This window comes from Hypanus sabinus, chromosome 30, assembly GCF_030144855.1.
Source record: "Hypanus sabinus isolate sHypSab1 chromosome 30, sHypSab1.hap1, whole genome shotgun sequence".
In the NCBI taxonomy this organism is placed as follows: Eukaryota; Metazoa; Chordata; class Chondrichthyes; order Myliobatiformes; family Dasyatidae; genus Hypanus; species Hypanus sabinus.
The window spans coordinates 29,342,993-29,357,783 of record NC_082735.1 but is presented as its reverse complement, the minus strand read 5'-3'; the positions used below and the strand labels follow the sequence as shown (position 1 = coordinate 29,357,783).

The 14,791-nt window shown below is 42.4% G+C and overlaps 1 protein-coding gene across 4 annotated transcripts in view; it reads left to right on the top strand.

Moving 5' to 3' along the window:
* The window catches only part of stpg1 (sperm-tail PG-rich repeat containing 1), a 75,439-nt gene that overhangs the window by 28,924 nt on the left and 31,724 nt on the right, over positions 1-14,791 (top strand). The window lies entirely within an intron of this gene.

Below are 14,791 nucleotides of genomic sequence, written 5' to 3'. Positions count from 1 at the left end.
TTAGGTGATTCATGAATGGCTATAGCCAAAGGTTCCAAAGCAATGTCAAATAGTAAAGGACTTAAAGGACAACCTTGCCTTGTACCACGAAATAGCTGAAAAAAAGGAGATCTTTGATTATTGGTAAAAACCGAAGGGTTTATAGTATATTAATTTAATCCATGATATAAATTTTGAACTAAAATTAAAATGCTGCAATGTATTAAATAAATATGGCCATTCAACTCTATCAAATGCTTTTTCAGCATCTAAAGAAATGACACATTCTGGTATTTTGGGTGAAGAAGTATAAATAATATTAATTAATTTTCTAATGTTAAAATATGAATAGCAATTTTTAATAAATCCAGTCTGATCTCCAGAAATGACTTGAGGTGATATATTGTCTAATCTAGTAGCCAAAATTTTACTAAAAATCTTAAAATCCATATTCAGCAAGGATATAGGCCGATAGGATGCACATTCAATAGGGTCTTTATCTTTTTTAAGAATTAAAGAAATAGAGGCTTCATAAAAAGATTGTGGCATTTTGCCTATAATTAACGCATCTTTAAAAATTTTACAAAGCCAAGGAGAAAGTATAGAGGAAAAGGATTTAAAAAATTCTGCAGTATAACCATCTGGACCAGAAGCTTTACTGGAATTCATTGAAAAAATAGCCTTTTTTATTTCAGTTTCCGTAGTAGGTGTATCTAAGAATACACTATCCTCTGCTGTTAATCTTGGAATATTCAATTTCCTTAAAAAAAAATCATCTATTATAGAAGAATCCTCAGCAAATTCTGATTGATATAAGGAATTATAAAAATCTTGAAAGGCTTTATTTATCTCTTTATGGTCAATCGTCAGAGTGCCATCTTGCTTACGAATCCTAGTAATCTGTCTTTTAACCGAAGCAGTTTTCAATTGATTAGCCAATAATTTGCCAGACTTATCTCCATATACATAAAATTGGGTTCTAGATTTAATTAACTGATTTTTAATCGAAGAGGATAATAACAAACTATGCTCCATTTGAAGTTCCACTCTTTCTTTATAAAGTTCTTTGCTAGGAGTCACTGAATAAATCTTATCAATTGCTTTGATTTTATCAATATTTTAGAATTAGTTCATTTCCTAACTCCAGCAGAGTATGAAATAATCTGTCCACGAATAAATGCTTTAAAAGTGTCCCATAAAATTCCACTAGAGATCTCTGCTGTAGAATTTGTTGAGAAAAACAAATCAATTTGTTGTTTGATAAAATTAACAAAATCTAAATCCTGCAATAAAATAGAGTTGAACCTCCAAGATTTAGCATTAATTGATGAATCCATTATCTTAATAGATAGCTTCAGAGGTGCATGATCAGAAATGGTAATAGAGTCATATTTACAATCGATAATATCTGTAAGTAAACGGTGATCAATGAAAAAGTAATCAATTCTTGAATAATTATGATAAACATGAGAAAAATATGAAAACTCTTTGTCATTGGGATGTAAAAAATGCCAAATTTTGAAAATTGCTGAATCAGTCATAAAGGAATTAATAAGAGACGCCGATTTATTTGGAAGAGCTTGGGTGGGTGACCAGGTCTCGGGCACTGAGTCTGGTGCTGTTGCTCAGAAGAGCAGAGAGATGAAGAGAATTCCAGTGTTGATAGGAGTTCTTTTTCTCAGAGGAACAGAGACGAGGTTCTGTTGGAGTGTTAGGAGCACTGGTATGGTACGTTGTCTCCCTGGTGCCAGGATCAGGGATGTCTTGGATCATATCCATGGCATTCTCAAGGGTGAGGGTATACAGCCAGAAGTCTTGGCACCAATTGCATAGGTAGAGAAGATGATGAGGCCCTGAAGAGTGCTTTTAGGGAGCTAGATAGAAAGCTGAGAAACAGGAGCTCCAGTGGGCATGTGCCACTTCAAGTCAAGTCAAGTCAACTTTTATTGTCATTTTGACCATAACTGCTGGTACAGTACATAGTAAAAATGAGACAACGTTTTTTCAGGACCATGGTCTTACATGACACAGTAGAAAAACTAGACTGAACTACGTAATAAAAAAAACACAGAAAAAGCTATACTAGGCTACAGACCTACACCGGACTGCATAAAGTTGCCAGTGAGGGTAAGAATAGAATGATTTGGAAGGTGAATGCTTGGCTGAGAAGCTGGTGAAGGGGGCAGGGGTTCTGATTTATGGATCATTGGGATCTCTTCTGGGGAAGGGATGACCCGTACCAAAGGGATGGGTTACACCTGAACCCAAGGGGGTCTAATAACCTCGGGAGCAGGTTGGCTTGCGTTGTTCAGGAAGATGGGAACCGGACAGATGGTGCTGAAGATGTCTGGTATATGCCAGTGTTCAACTCACCTGCTGCCAACCTCTGTCAATTAGGAGTCACACCTAACATTCAAATATTTTACCGCGGCTCTACTTGCCTGCCATGTGACATGTGTGATGCTCTCTGACGCACCTACCTCCCTCTCAATGCGATGCAGCAATGTGCCTGCATGCACGAATCCCTGATGCTAACAGTGACCGGAATAACAATTGCTTGGGGCCTGGGATTAAGTTTTCAAAGGTGAGCTACCTCCTTGCTCCTTCCCCATTCCACAGTCTGCTATGATTCATAAGCTGCAAATCATGTAAGCAGACACCAATAGTTTTCCTTCTTCCTTTTAGGCTTTGCCTTTCAGGTGATCAAGAATCTACTTAATTGGGCAATGAACAAAAATGATTGATTTAAACATTCCGTCTCTGAATTTCAACCTCATTGTAAGAGATGTGTATTTCTTTCCTGCCTGTCTGTATTGTACTTTGTGTTACGAGTTTATAATGGGTGGCTTGTTATTTGGTTTGGGCCTGGTTGAAGCAACAAGTATTCATGCTTTGCCTTTAGTTCAGTTTATTTTGGTTAGAGCAGGTAATAGGCGAGGGGAATGATATTTTTTGTAGACTGGTAACATTTAAATATGTTAAGATTGCTAACACTTAAGTATGTTTTAATACACTTAGACTGCTCACTTCGTTGTATCACTAGTTTTAGTTTCATTAGTTTTTTATCACTACATGATTGTTCATCCTTTTTTTTAAATAAAGGATTAAATGTACTTTCTTCGACAGAAATTTGTAATTGTGGAACATTTCTTACAGTGGCTTGTTTCTCAAGTAACCATTGCAGACACAACCACCAAACATTGACATGCAAGTTCGAGAATTCACAGAGATAAGATTTGCCTGAAGGGAATATTGAGCAAATATGGCCTTTGGTGAGATATGGCCAAGGGTTTCTCTGGTCCCAGTAGGCCAAAAAGTGAGATTACTACGAGGTTCATTGGCATTGTGCTCTAAAGAAGGCTGAGTGAAGAATCAAGATTCATTTATTATCAAAGTGTATATAAATGATACAACCTTGAGATCTGCTTGCTCAAAAGTAGCCACAAAGCAAGAATCCCAAAAGAGCCCAATTAAAAAAAGAACAAGAATAAAAATAAAAGATCAACACTTGACGTGCAAGAGAAAGAAGACAAAATACCAATCACGCAGACAATTGAAATGAGCAACACCATTCCGAACCAAGCTAACTCCTCAGGTCCGAACTCTGGAGCAGACTGGAGTAGGCCCATAGCCTCATTTATTAGTTCATCGTATTAGTGGGCACAGAGCAGAGCAGCCGGGGCAGTCTTTATAGACTCTACACCATGGAGATGACCATCATGGAGAATAAGTGAAATCGACTCTCCTCCCCACTGGCACCCTGTCTTTTCAGATTATCTGGGCCCGCGCATAAAATTGTTCAATGACGGAACATCAGAAAGTTCTGACACCCTGGACAGAGGGGCGAAGATTGTCGCGAGCGAGCAAAATCAGCTCTCACCTCTGATCAGGTGTTTAAATTGTTCTGCTGCTGAGAAAGGCTTCGGGCCTAAACCATGCCACCCAGCGGCCTACTCCGGGCCCAGATTCCATTGTCCAGCATGAAACTGCCCTCAAGCTATTCAGATCATCTTGGCACCCAGAGCAATCCAACCTCACACCCGGGCCATAATGTTATCATGTTGGGAATCTGCCTGAAAGTTGGCAATTAATCCCAAGGAGATTGGAGGAATCCAGCACCAACTTGGGAAATAATTTTGTAAAGAGTTTGAAGACTGTCCAGTCTAGCATGCAGATGGTGGTCAACCACTGTTACATATTTGTGGACCCTGCTAAGAGGCAACATGTGAGTGCAGGTCCACGTGCAAGCGATGCAGCACAAACAATGGGTAATTGCTGAAAGGAGCTTCGATCTGGACTTATGTAAGGACAGGTTGGTTTATTGCCTTATTATCAATGGGTTATAACCTACATCTCTTAAGGGATCAACATAGTCTTGTTGAGCCATAACAATAGGCAGAAGAACTCAACCAGCAATTAACCTGCAAGTAGTTAATGTTACCATTGAGTGATTTCCATTACAAATATGCACCCATGTGTTGGGCACCAGTTTCATCCACATGGCACCACGGTATCAAAACAATGTGCTCTATGGCTTCCTGTTTTCTGCCCACTCTTTTAATTGACTCAATCCCAGGGAGTATTGATTTCCAATGAACCATTGGCTATGCTAAACCTAAGTAATGATAGACTCCATAAAACAACAGTGTTATATTTTATATGATAACTTTATTTGAATGAATCTGGCTTGGTGAAATCAAGTAATTGAACTACTTATATTGGGAGACGGCTATTGTACCTTAAGTCAGGTTCAAAGTAGACTCGGCCTAGGAAAAGACAACATATTCACTGCTCTGACTCATGGCTGACACAAGACCTTAAACTGTCAAAACATTTAGATATGGCCTAAGTGTGGAGAGAGAGACACACTGAAGCGGGTCAACAGAATTTAAAGGAAAAGAAAAACAATAAACTCTAGGTCAATATGGCCATTAACTAAAACTCTCAAACTGGAAGTTAATGCCAATACTGCGGCTGGAAGCAGTGACTACATACTAAATGAATACTGCTCCTTTGCAGCGTCAATCAAAAGGGTAGTCTTTTCCTGGACAAGGATTGGGGTAGGCAGGGAGTGTAAATGTCACTGTGCTTTTGGTCAAATGTTGACAAGATTAGAATGAAAGCAGGGAATTAAATACCACCATAATTATACAGTACTTAGCTGGAACGTGCGTACTCACAAGTGCGATTGGCAAACCTGTTCCACAGCTCGCCTGCGTGGGCATGTAGACAATGTGGCAGAGTCTGTGGTTGTTACATAAGTTTACTCTTCTCTCTAACACTGGCATGTGCAATTTCAATACTGTACAGGATTCATTCATATCTGAAAGACTCTTAATGCCTAGGTTACAGAAGATATTCTAAGTTCAAAGTTGTTTTAGGTGGATTTAGGGGTGTCAGGTACAGCTGCAAATGAGTACCACAGCCTTTCCATCTCACATTAAATAATGAAGTAAAATAATGCAGTACCCTAAGTTATGTAATAACTTGTCTTCTTATCAAAAAAATCATGTTATTCCTTTCACTAGATTTTGCGCAGGTGGACAGTTTAATCATTTGTCCAATGTGTGAAACATTGACTTTCTTTATTCCCGAGAAATTGAATAAGCTTTTGTTTTGATCACTAGATTCAACTGATACTATGTCTTGTCAAGACACATAATTCTAGCATAATAATCCTCCATGTCAGGAGGATTACCAGTCCTAACATCTTTCCAATTAGAAATGTGACTGCATGTTTACCTCATTGCCTGAGAACTGAGCAAAATACTGTGAATGCAGGAAAGCTGGAATAGAAAATTCTGGAAACAGCACGTCAAGGCAGCAACTGTGGAAAGAAATAGATGAAAGGTCTTCAATTTGAAACATTAACTCTCTTCCACCGTCCACAGGCGAGTCTGACTTGCTGAATATTCCCAGAATTTTCTCGTACTGTGGACACCTGTCCCTGTTTTCAAAATAATCAAAGAAAAGGAGCCATGCCAAATAATTTCTGAATATCCATAAACTTCCACTTCCAAAATGAGGTGACCTTCAATTACTGATCTGTTTTTCATCATTAATTTTATTTAATTATTTATTTTATTGCTTTGATGCTTTGAATAAAACTAAATATATAGTTCCCTTGCACTTAAATATAATACCACCCCCAGTACAAGTGGATGGTTGTATGAGTAGCTGGCGCATATCACAAGGCAATGTGACCACTGACGCCAGGCAGTCAAATCTCTGAAGAGTATTGATAATGGCTGGGGTCACCCATCTTGTTAAGGCACTGCCCAGAAGAAGGCAATGTTAAACCACTTCTGTAGACACATTTGCCAAGAACAATCATGGTCACGGAAAGACCATGATCACCTACGCCATACAGCACAGCACATAACGAACGAATGAAGTCCATTACAATGGACAAACAAATCTTGAAGCATGGCAGGACTGGTAGGGGAATTTTCAACCTCTTCCATAAAGTTTAGGAAGATAAAGAATATAAAAAAATAGGAGAAGTGTTGTCTTTCTATCCTGTTGTTTGTACACTCAAAGCTTCAAATTAGTTAGGATCTTCCCTATCTGATGATCCCAAAAGAGCATAGGGAGTCAGTGCATCAGCTGCCACTCTTCAAGGTAACCTCAATATCGTCAGTATCATATATCACAATTATGTTGCTTGTTATGTCTTACATTTGGAGTTCAGTGCTGAAGCTGTTGCACATCAATGTTCTAAGGCAGGAGCAGAATGGCTAGAAGAGATGGCTTGAGCTAGAAGTAAACAGGCAGCGAGATGAGGAAGTTAATCTGAAGGATAAAAGTTATGCACTGGAATATAAGCCCGAGGAAGAGATTGATTATCAGTCATGCATTCCAACTGTTGAAGTAGTTCGACATGCAGAGGCACCATTTCTGAATCAAGTTCACCCAATTTCATCAATTAAGCTGCAGTATGCAGACAACTCTTAATGTCATCCGTAAATTTTCTGATAACACCACCATTGTTGCAGGAATCTCAGATGGAGGCAAGGAAGTTTACAAGAGTGAGAAAGATTAGCTAGTTGAATGGAGTCATGAAAACAACCTCACACTCAACATCCACAAGACTAAGGAATTGGTTGTGGACTTCAGGAAGGGGAAATCATGGATTCATTGAGGGGACACTGCTGGAAAGGATGAGCAGCTTCAAGTTGGTGGACATCAATATCTCCGTATCTATCCTTGCCCTAGCACATTAATGCAAATATGAAGAAAGCATGTCAGTGGCTCTGCTTCATGAGGAGCTTGAGAAGATTCGATCAGTCACCAACGATTCCTGCACACTTCTACAGATATACAGTGGAGAGCAGCCTAACTGATCACATCACTGCCTAGAACGGGACCTCCAATGCACAGGCTCGCCAGAGATGGCAGAGGGCTGTAGATTCGGCTAGATGTATCACAGGCGCAAACCTCCCTACCATCAAGGACGTCTTCAAGAGGTGAAGCCTCAAGAAAGCAGAACCCATCATTCATTAAAGATCTTCACCATCTGGATCATGGGTGGATCCAGGGGACAAAGGAAAGGATTCGAGGGTTTTTTTGAATCCTCCTAAACCTCAGACAATAAAAACAGAGAAGGAGCATTTTTGGGGAGGTATTGTGAATCGCTGTGCTATCCAAGAAGCCACATAGAGGCCCTGTGTGAAGGGCCAAAAGGACACAACAATTCACAAATCAGTGGCAGTCCTGACAGCCGTCACTTTCTTCCTCTGTGGAAGAGTCTGCAGCCCCACCTTGGCCTCAGAGGCAGAGAAGATTAGAAGTGAGTCATTCTTAATCCCAGTAACCTCTCCAACCTGGCCTACTGGTGCTGGGAACGTTGGCCCTAACATTTACTCACTTGCCTTTGAGGTGAATTTGGAGGATTCTGCAGTGACTGCATAATAAGAAGGTACAATTATGTAGATTCCATCTCTGCAGGGATAGCATTTGGTTAATGAATTGAAGGAGGCCAAAGATGGGCTCCAGGGTGGCAATGTGGCACAGCCAACAGAGTTGCCTCATGGCACTTGGGTTTAACTCTGACCTTAGGTACTCTCCTCATTCTCCCCGTGACCACTCGGGTTCCTCTCTGTGCACTGATCTCCCCTTCCATCCTGGGCATGTGCAGGTTGGGAAGTTGACTGGCCACTTTGAACATGAATGGTCATATCCAAGAGGGATTCGATGAGAATGTAGTCTGAAAAGAAGAAAATAAATGGGATAAACATAGGTGGGCGGTTGATGGCCAGTATGTACTCAGCAGGCCAAAGGGTCCGTATCCATGCTGTATGATACTGTACTGTACTGGAAGCGACAGTGTAGATATCCAAAATAGTCATCTTCATTAGGAGTGGTAATCTTGATAATGTATTTATTTTCTGCACAATACCTTATTCACGGTTTACAAGAAGACCAGGTAGTTAAAGAGATGTGGGTTTGGTGCTCACCCCTGGGAAACTCTCTGTGGGGAGTTTGACAGTCTCCCTGCGCTCTCCATCTTCTTATTCTCAATGTGTGGAGTGTAGTGAGTTACAGGAAAAGGCCACCAGGTGGCGACACATACCACACTGAAGGGTTTTGAACAGGCCACGTTTGATGCAGGTGAGGCGAAAGTTACATCTGCATTCAGGCAGAGAGTGGCTGCAAAATAGGCACAGATATGGCTCGAACTGCAGTGTGAGTATTCCAATTAACATTTACCGACCGACAAAATTAGGCAGCGCAGTGCCACAGCAGTTGGCGCTGCTGCCGAAAGCCCTGGTGACTGGGATTTGAGTCTGATTTGCGCATTCTTCTTATGTATGAGCGTGTGGATTTCCCCTTGGGTGTCCCAGTCTGCTCTCGCTTCCGAAAGAGCTGCTGGCTGGCTAATAATCCCTAATTTATCCCCAGTGTTGGTGGGTAGCAGGAAAATTGAGGGGAGTTGATGGCGATGTGACAGAGAAAACCGTAACAGGGTAAGAGTGGAGGAAATTGGATTGATGGGAATGCGCTTCATAGACTCGATGGGCTGAGTGGCCTTGCTTCTATGTAATAAAGAAACTGAGGTATATATCCTTCATGTCACAGAGCTTTCCTTCCTCCTGGATTATCATAGCTTGCGTAGAGTAAGTGAGCCTAGCTCAGACAGACAATTGATGCAAGTCAAGTTGATTTTTTTGTCATATGTGCCATGTATAGTGATAAGACCATAAGATATAGGTATTTGCTCCATCGAGTCTGCTCCACCATTTCATCATGTCTGACCCATTTTCCCTCTCAGCCCCTATCTCCTGCATCTTCCCTGTATCCCTTCATCCCCTGACTAATCAAGAACAATCACCCTCTGCCTTAAAGATACCCAACAACTTGGCCCCCATGACACCTGTTGCAACAATTTCCACAGATTCACCATTCTCTAAAAAAAATTCTTCTTCATCTCCGTTCTAAAAGTTCACTCCTCTGCTCTGAGGCTGTGTCCTCTGGTCTTAGACTCCCCTATCATCCTCTCCAGGTCCACTCTGTCGAGGCCTTTCACCATTTGATAGGTTTCAATGAGGTTCCCCCTCATTCTTCTGAATTCCAGTGAGTACAACTCAGAGCCATCAAACGTTCCTCATATGACACACCGTTTAATCCTGGAATCTTTTTTGTGAAGCTCCTTTCAACCCTCTCCAATGCCAGCACATGCTTTATTAGATAAGGTGCCCAGAACGACTCACATTAGTCCAAGCAAGCAATCACCAATGCTTTATAAAGCCACAACACTACATCCTTGCTTTTATTTTCTAGTCCTTGTACCTGCAGATGCTTGCATCACCTGTAGGTACAGACAACACACGGAGTATCAATAGCCTGTAAGTTATACAAAGTAATGAAAAGGAATTAAATAAAAAGACATCAGAGCAAAACAAAGGCAGTCAGAGACAAATGAGAACAGCCCATCTTCTTCATGCAAGCACCTTGGTCTGCATGAAGAAGATGGGCTGAAGGGCCCATTTGTGTATTGTATAACTTATAATTGGCTGTCTTGGCAACTTGCAGTTCACTTTGGCTGTCACCTTGTCCCTCAGCACAACCCATTGCTTTTGCCAGCTGCCACTGTCCTGGAAATCTGGTTTAGGCTGTGATATGTTAACTTTATAAAACCATTACATGAATTATGTCTCAATCACTGGAACCATCAACTGTGCAATTTTTCTGTTTGCATTTAAGAGATGATGAACAAGATAGTATTTTAAAGAAATTGCATTCGGTAAAATGCTTTGTTCTTTTGTCCATTTCATGGGCAAGTTGAAAAAGGTATTTGTCTGCAGAATAAAATTTCTGTATTATTTAGATGTCTTAATACACAGAATGTAAATAATCTACACTAGAATTGTTGTAGTGGTGACATGGAAGATAGACAGCTTGGGTTCATATTTGTAGGCAGTGTTTTTCTATGGTGACAATTGTCTTACAGGAGATAAGAACATGTCAATCTCTCTTATAATCAAAAAAAGGTTAAGACAGAGAATGATTTTCAACAGGAATTGGAAGGAGATGAACAAAATGCTTATATTATCCACAGGATCATTTCTTTGGCTGTGCCCAGAGTCATATTTGATCTTTCCAGATCTGTTTACAGGCCATGTTCTGTAGTTGGGTGGAGAATCATCTCATTTTTCAGTATAGTGGTGATGAAAGTCCTTGATGAGAATGGTTTGGACCCAAGTGCTGGTGTATCCATGGCTGAGATTGAGACACATTTCAAACTGGATGGAGACCCTGAGCACAAAACAAACACTACGCAAAATTACATACAGGCTTATGATTGAACACTGAATCTCAGTTCAGGAGCTCCTTAAATTCTCAATCCTTGGCGCCCAAACCATGATCACCTATTAGTGGGACAGTCCTGAATCTTTAAAGGGGCGGTGCAAGCTATCCATACTTTGGTGAGTTAGAGCATCTTAACCTCAGCACCTGTCGTGGATCAGTGCATGTTGCATCAGGACTCCCTCCCCAATGGCCAACTCCTGATGGTCCTGGCTGCGTAGAGACGATGATTGTAGTCAGGAATGAGAGCCGGATCAGGCACCCAGCACCTCTCCTCCAGTCCGAATTGTTCCCGAGCCGAACATCTCAAACAGGACGCGAGTCCAAAATTCTTCTCACAGAGAAAACCTGTCCCCATCAACAAACCTAGGTAGCGATGGGGGTTGATGGTGGTGGGGCTAACAGCCTGGTGTTCGGAGGCTTTAAGTTGGCACTGTTGAAAGTGGGATTGATCATGAGGGTCTTGGGGAGCTCCATCTGGCTGTTGGACTGTGGGTGAGACCCAAAAGAAGGATTCACCCCAATCAGTTTGCAAAACACCCTCCAGAAAAGTGATGCAAATTGCGGACCATGATGGAACACAGTGTCCACCAGAAAACCATGGATCCCAAAGACCTGCTGCAGGACAATCTCAGCCGTCTCCACTCCAGAGGGAAGTTTAACCTGGGCGATGAATTGGCAGACCTTCCAAATAAGATCCACAATTACCATGACAGCAGTCCTTCCCTTGGAAGGAGGAGGACCAGTGACAAAATCCATGGAGATGTGAGCCCATGGTCTTTCCAGAACAGGCACAGGCTGAAGGAACCCTTGAGGCTGGGTACAGGGCTCCTTGTCCCGGATAAGCACTTCACATGCCTGCATATATTGACAGACCTCCCTTGCCATTTCAGGCCATCAACATCTTCTCCTAATGACCTTGAGGGTCCTGGCAATCTCTGGGTGAGATGCCAATCTCAATGCACATCCCCATCGAAGAACCTGAGACTGGATGGGACTAGGAATGAACAGATGACCCGGAGGGACATTCTGAGGAATCTCCCCTTGTGTGCGAACAAGTGTGTCGATCCCCCGATGAATTGGCGCTATCACCTTGGCTTGGAGCAAAATGGTGGTGGACTGCTTTTCTCTTGCGGATTGGTCTATCTGACAGGACAAGGCATCTGGCTTCTGGTCCTTAAATCCTGGTTGGTAGGTCAGGATAGAATTAAAACAGTCAAAAAATAGAGGCCACCTGGGCTGCCTGGAATTCAGTCTCTTGGCTTCCTGAATATAAGCCCAGGTTCTTGTAGTCCATCCATATGATAAAAGGGCTCTTGGCCCCCTCAAGCCGCTGATGCCATTCCTCCAGAGCCAAATTGACAACGGGGCAGCTCTCTATTCCCAGTGTAGTAATTCATCCCTGCCAGGGATAGTCATCCGGAAAAGAATTATGCAGGTGCAGGTTAATTGTCTGAAGGTGTCCATTGAGACAACACTGCACCCACTCTGACCTCTGAGGCATCCACTTCCAAAAGGTGTGGAAGGTCTGGGTTAGGTACAACCAAAATGGGAGCTGTCGTGAACCACTGTTTGAGTTCTACAAAAATCAGCCTCTGCCTCAGTAGCCCAGACAAAAGGGCCTTTGGATCTCCTGGTTAGTGCCACCAGCAGAACCCCCACTGAGCTAAAGTTTCTGACAAACTTTCAATGAAAGTTGCCAGATCCCTGGAATTCACACTGGATGGTTGTGACCAATCTCCTACTGCATCTTACTAGGGTCCATCATGAGAATGACATTTGAGATAATGAAGCCCAAAAAATAAACAGTGGTTAGGTGAAATTCGGATTTCTCCAGCTTGCCATGGACTCCATGATCCAGAAGCCTCTTCAGGGTGTCTCTGACATGAGCAACGTGCCCCTCCATGGACTTCGAGAAAATTAGAATGTCATCCACGTTTACAAAGACGAACTTATACACGTTGTTTATAAAAGCCCGGAGAACTGCTGGTGCATGAACTCTGCAAGTCCAGCTTCAAGGATACTCTTGCCCCTTGGAGAATCTCGAAAGCAGTAATCATGGGTGGAAGAGGGTAGCAATTCTTGACTATTAGGCAATTCAACCCTTTATAATCAATGCAAGGCCACAGACTCCCATCCTTCTGTACGAAGAAGACAGCGCCGGCTGAAGAAGTGGATGGCCAAATGACTCCCAGGACAACAGCCTCCTTAATGTACTCCTACATATATAACCATATAACAATCACAGCACGGAAACAGGCCATCTCAGCCCTCCTAGTCCGTGCCGAACGCTTAATCTCACCTAGTCCCACCTACCCGCACTCAGCCCATAACCCTCCACTCCTTTCCTGTCCATATACCTATCCAACTTTACCTTAAATGACACAACTGAACTGGCCTCTACTACTTCTACAGGAAGCTCATTCCACACAGCTATCACTCTCTGAGTAAAGAAATACCCCCTCATGTTTCCCTTAAACTTTTGCCCCCTAACTCTCAAATCATGTCCTCTCGTTTGAATCTCCCCTACTCTCAATGGAAACAGCCTATTCACGTCAACTCTATCTATCCCTCTCAAAATTTTAAATACCTCGATCAAATCCCCCCTCAACCTTCTACGCTCCAATGAATAGAGACCTAACTTGTTCAACCTTTCTCTGTAACTTAAGTGCTGAAACCCAGGTAACATCCTAGTAAATCGTCTCTGCACTCTCTCTAATTTATTGATATCTTTCCTATAATTCGGTGACCAGAACTGTATGCAATATTCCAAATTTGGCCTCACCAATGCCTTGTACAATTTTAACATTACATCCCAACTTCTGTACTCAATGCTCTGATTTATAAAGGCCAGCGTTCCAAAAGCCCTCTTCACCACCCTATCTACATGAGACTCCACCTTCAGGGAACTATGCACTGTTATTCCTAGATCTCTCTGTTCCACTGCATTCCTCAATGCCCTACCATTTACTCTGTATGTTCTATTTGGATTATTCCTGCCAAAATGTAGAACCTCACACTTCTCAGCATTAAACTCCATCTGCCAACGTTCAGCCCATTCTTCTAACCGGCATAAATCTCCCTGCAAGCTTTGAAAATCCACCTCATTATCCACAACACCTCCTACCTTAGTATCATCGGCATACTTACTAATCCAATTTACCACCCCATCTTCCAGATCATTTCTCTTCTCTCTGGGACTGAGAGCATGTGTAATCAACCCCTAGAAGAGCATGAACCTGGCAGTAGATCTACTTTACTGTGGTAGGGTCAGTAGGGTGGAAGAGTTGAAGCCTCTCACTTACTGAAGACCTCTTCCAAATCCTTGTAGATGGAAGGGATTTCTACCAGTTTGGGTACTGTAATTACCCCTGAACCTTCCTCCTAGGATGACTTTTGTGACACCATCGGTGGTGGGGGTGCTTCAGCAGAGCCCAGAGTCTCCCCCATAGGCCCACAAGAGGCTTTAGTGAAAACAGAAGCCAAATCTTCATCCGTCTCCTCAGACATTGTCAGTGAGGTGTGACAAATAGTCCTTGTGCTCCTGGTGGGACTAGGATCCAGGGATCTCCATCCCGGATCCTTCCCTTTAAATAGGACTTGGCGCTCAAGACATGATTACCAATTAGCGGGACTGGCATGAATCTTTAAAAGGGGCCGTGCCAGCTACCCATACTCCAGAGAGGTAGAGCATCTGATCCTCGGCAGTTGATGCGGATGAGTGCGCGCCATAACAATGGTGTCCGAGCACGAAAGCCAGGGAGGGAAGAGAACTCAACGTGATTCATGTTGTGATTAGGATTGGACTTCTCTAAAAGAAGTGAGGTATCAGGATTACAGCATGTTCCTGAGTATTCAAAGCAGATGAGGAAGAACTGCTGAAAGGCCTCTAGTCTTGGATATAAATAAATTCATTAGTGGCTTTCAATGTTTGCATTCAAAGAGGGTGGGGGACAGTCACACCAAGTACATTGGCACTTGGAGTATTAATCAATCACCAACGTTG